The sequence below is a fragment of the Mus caroli genome, chromosome 2, assembly GCF_900094665.2.
Source record: "Mus caroli chromosome 2, CAROLI_EIJ_v1.1, whole genome shotgun sequence".
In the NCBI taxonomy this organism is placed as follows: domain Eukaryota; kingdom Metazoa; phylum Chordata; class Mammalia; order Rodentia; family Muridae; genus Mus; species Mus caroli.
The window spans coordinates 119389459-119394455 of record NC_034571.1 but is presented as its reverse complement, the minus strand read 5'-3'; the positions used below and the strand labels follow the sequence as shown (position 1 = coordinate 119394455).

The window sequence follows — 4997 nt, the reverse complement described above, 5'->3', positions numbered from 1 at the left end:
CTACACAGAGAAACCCTGTCTCGAAAAAACAAACAAACAAAAAAAGAACAACCCCACAGGCTCATCTATTTGAATTCTTAGTCACCAGAGAGTGACACTATTTGAGAGAAAGATCAAGAGGTGTGGCCTTATTGGAGGAAGTATGTAATTGGGGGTAGGCACTGACCTTTCAAAAAGCCCACACCTGATTCTGGCCAGGAGAACAGGTAGACTAACTGCAGATCTTCACTTATCCTTCCTCTCTTCCAAATCCAGTGCCTCAGGTTTGTTCCCAGCTTGTAGCAGATCACATGCTGCAGCCCTTGACCCCTGCTCCATTTCCAGTGGATTATACAGATCTTCTCCTTCACTCCCCCACATCCATATGTACACTCAGGGCTTTATCCTAGCCCCAGGCCAGGGAAGAAGTCATCACCTCTCCCTCCTCTCCTCCAAATCCATCCTCCAGTCTCATCCCCAGCTCGTAGCAGTCCACGTGTTGTGTCCTTCCCTCTAACTTCCTCCTTCTCCAGCCAGTCATACAGATCTCCCCCTCCAACCTTTCATCCCCGCAAATCATCACTTTACCCCACCCCCCAATTCCAGAAGGCACTCCCTGGGAATCATTGGGGAGCCTAACTGTATTTTTATCTCTTCTCTCTTCCAAATCCATTGCCCTTGTTTCACCCCCTGCTCTGTAGCAGACCATCTCTCCCTCCACTCTGCCCTCATCTCCAGCAGATCATGCAGCTCTTCTCCTCCAACCTTACTCCTCACTCATCCTGTTAAGCTAGCCCCAAGCTCTGGCATGTATTCTCTGGGAACCCACCACACAAGCTTGTCAGAGAAGGAAATGGACCTTCAAAGGAGATAGGCAAACTTCAGATCGTCAGTTACCCGCCCGCCCCCCGCCCCCCGCCCCATATCCACCCTTCCAGTCTCACTCTCAGCCCTGTAGTGGACTATCTTTTGTGTCTTCTCCTTACTTTCTGCCCCCTTCCACAGGACTAAGCAGATCCTGGTGGAACACCTGTTTTCCTCCCATTTGTAGACCCCCCAGCCTCTCCTGCCCTCCCCCTTCTAGCCCATCCACACCCTTAAGTGCCATTTTATCAATACCTGGATATATTTTACCTAGAAACTCCCAATGGCCACACCTATCAGGGTCCCAGAAGAATTTCTTACCAGGTAAGACACAGTCACTGTGGTCTCCTAAGAACCAGAGAAGGCAATAGAAACAAGGAACAAAACATTCACTCAACAAAGATTGGACCAGATATCAGCTCCTAGAATTATATATTATTCCAAACCCCAGATGCTTAAATGTAGGGAGCAGTGCTGATGTTAAGATCCTGTTCTCCAATTGGTTCTTGATCTGTCAGTAAAGAAAGCCTTGAGCCAATTGCTGGGTAGAAGGGATAGGAGGGACTTCTGGGTCCCAGGAGGAGGCAGAGAGACACTGTAGAATGTAAAACCATGCCAGCAAGTTTGATAAGGTAGAGCAGGTCAAAACCTGAAGACTTGGTTGGACATGTACCTGAGGATTAGGTGACTCCCAGCTCCCTGCTAGACCTGGAACAGGAGACTGTGGTTATGTAGGCTCAAGACAGAGTTCTCTATGCTAATGAGGTGCCTCAAGGCCTGGAGGGCTTAGCCAATAAGCTTCCTTTCCCAGACATTCTTCCTGGCAAAAGATATTTAATCTCAAGCCCACCTTGAGAACTGGAATATGGTTTTATGCATCCATTTTCCTCCATGACAACAAACTGTTTGGAACCATGGACTGTTTCTATTATTCTCCGTAGGGAGCCATGAAGGAGGCCTTCACCTACAGAGCTGCAGTCTAATCTTCCTTTATCCCCCAGTTGCACCCCTCCCACAGCTGCTGTCCCTAACCCACCTCTCAATTCCATTCTCTGCTCTTCTGCGACTCCCAGCAGCTCCTGGATGTCCTAGAGTCTGAGAACTCCACGGCCCTGGCCTCATCATGGACTCGGGGAACCCCTGAAGCAGCTCCAGCTTTCCCACATCTCAGTCTGTGCTTGTCCTTCCCTGAGCTCTGCTTTGGTGCTTCCTTAGCTCAGTCAAATTCCCCGAGTTCCACCTCCCCAAGAGGTTATGCCCAGTGGCAGAGCAGACTCAGGCCAACAACCCTACAAGATGCAAGGAAGGAGAATAGAGTTTGCCTTGCTTTGGAGAGAGGAGAACCAGACAACCATGTGAGATCTCAAAACACAGGCCACTCCTACAGGTGGGTGGTCGGGGAGTCTAGCAACAGATGTTTAGGGCAGGTGGAAGAGACTGAGATAAGAAACTGATAAGGGCACACTTCTCCACCAATTGTGCCACAGGCATTTGTAATTGAACAAATGTGTGTCTGTGTCTTTTATCTGAGAATTCAAGGGAATCTGGGCAGGGGCCTGGTAGCTTGGTCATCTTTCCGGAGCTAAAGGCAGATAGAGCATAAAAGTACACGGTATACCTAAACACCAGAGTAACAACACAATAACATACAGAACAATATGTCTCTAGCAGAGCCCAGTAACCCTACCATAGTAGACCCTGATAGTTGGAACAAAGCTGAAACAAAGATAAAGACCCTAGAATAGCCTTTATAAATCTGATAGAGGTCCTTAAAGAGGAAATGAATACATCCCATGAAGAAATCTATGAAAACACAAACAATAGAAGAAAATTAATGAAATGGTTCAATACCTGAAAGTGGAAATAGAATCAACAAAAAAAACTCAAACTGGGAGGCGCGGAGGAGCGCGGCAGGCCGAGCGCTGGGAGCGAGGTGGCTCAGACATGGACCGCAGCGAGCAAGGTCTGCTGAAGACAGAGCCAGTGGCCGAGGAAGGAGAGGATGCTGTTACCATGCTCAGTGCTCCAGAGACGCTGACGGAAGAGGAGCAAGAGGAGCTGAGGCGGGAGCTTACTAAGGTAGAAGAAGAAATCCAGACTCTGTCCCAAGTATTGGCCGCAAAAGAGAAGCATCTCGCCGAGCTCAAGCGGAAGCTTGGCATCTCCTCGCTTCAGGAGTTCAAGCAGAACATTGCCAAAGGGTGGCAAGACGTGACGGCAACCAATGCATACAAGAAGACATCTGAAACTCTATCACAAGCTGGGCAGAAGGCCTCCGTTGCATTTTCATCGGTTGGCTCAGTCATCACCAAAAAGCTGGAAGACGTGAAAAACTCCCCAACTTTCAAGTCATTTGAAGAAAAAGTTGAAAATTTAAAGTCTAAAGTAGGAGGAGCCAAGCCTGCTGGNGGCGATTTTGGAGAAGTCCTGAATTCCACAGCCAACGCTACCAGTACCATGACCACAGAGCCTCCTCCAGAACAGACGACAGAGAGCCCCTGAGCTGCCGACCTGTGTCCTGCTGCCCACTGCCAGGTGCTGCCAGCGAGAGCCAAGCACATCTTGACAACGCTCATGGCTGCGGATTTCCACCAGATGTGCTTTTATTTAGCTTTACTTATTTCTTTGACCAAATAGTTGATAAATGAAACAAAGTGAAATCACCTTCACCTGCACTCCAGGGAAACACTGTTCACATGCACGGAAGGCCCTTTGTATAGGCAACAGCATCATAGAGCCTCTGGTAGATCCCTGCAGGCAACTACTGTGTTTCTCCTTAAAATCACTGTACATCTGGATTCTAGTTTGATCTTTCTTTACTATCTTCATGAGTCATTGTTTTTGGGTCTCTGTACACTTAATCAATTTCTAACAAACTGTTCTTTTCTAAATTCTGGTTATTAAAAGTCTTGGAATGATTTCATTACTTTCAAAGGAGAAACNACCAGGTACATTTTTTTCTCGGATAAACAGTTCTATGAGGACCATATCTTGGGTTTCTAAAGACACCAGACTGAAGTAGACAGGTGTGTATGCAGTTCCATAATTCTGTAAATTAAAAACATGCAGACACTCAAACTTCCAGTGGGGAGAGTGTGGGTCCTCCTGCCTTGGTAACTGTCATTTGTAGCTACATCTATTTGAGCATATCAGTTATTTATTATACCATTCTCACACATTTTTTTTTACAAGATTAAAAGTTAATTTCAGATAAATTGATAGAATAACATTGTGAGTTAAGTATATGATATTACAGTAAGTTTGAATGTTCCCACATTCATCACTGATAATTCCAAAAGTCTAAAAGTCTTTAGGTCTATACAGCTATAAAAATGCTAAAAAAAAATTCACCTTAGGGAAAATTACTGCCTCCATTAAATCCATTTAACACCTTTAGGAAGCACAGAAAGTTCTATGAGAAATACAACTTGAATATTTTTTTATACTAAGGTATTGTTGATAACTCCGAAGGCTGTGAGGCGTTACTACGACTGAGCTTATCAGGCTGTACCTGTTCTCAGTGTGTTAGTGCCTGAGCTGTACTGTATGTAGATTTGTTCCTACTCTAAGAACTGTCGGGGCTGTGAGTCAAAGCTTCCCAGTGGCTCTGCTAAGCTCCTCTATTAACTGTGGTCACTCCTGACTCACTCCTGCTTCCTTTGCTGTGTATGTTTATGGCCTATGAGGTTGTATCTGTTACTTCTCTATTGTGGTTTTACCAGTGTCCATGCCAAATGTTAATTGCCAAGCTTGGAGTGACCTAAAGCATTTTTCAGAGCATGACTAGATTTAATTGAGGATAAGGTTTCTGCAAACCAGAATTGAAAAGCCACAGTGTCGGTTGTTACAAAATGACATGCTGCCATTCCTGGTTGCTACTTGGATGCAATGGAAACTATGCTTGATTACATGTGAAAATCTTAATAAAGTCTGTGTCTCAAAAAAAAAAAAAAACTCAAACTGAGGGAAATCTGGAAACGAAAAATTAAAAAAAAAAATTAAACAGGAACCTCAGAGGCAAACCTCACCCACACAAAAAGATCAAGCGGTCATTAATTGGAAATGAAGAAATTAAACTATCTTTATTTGCAGATGTTATGATAGTATACATAAGTGACCGTAAAAATTACACTAGGAACTCCCTAAAGCTGATT

At 45.1% G+C, this 4997-nt stretch overlaps 1 pseudogene across 1 annotated transcript; it reads left to right on the top strand.

The window, feature by feature from the left end:
* Positions 1-2741: 2741 nt before the first annotated feature.
* LOC110288661 lies at positions 2742-4783 on the top strand (annotated as a pseudogene). The gene has a single exon (XR_002377294.2). The product of XR_002377294.2 is annotated as a tumor protein D52 pseudogene (transcript).
* The last annotated feature ends 214 nt before the right edge of the window (positions 4784-4997 follow it).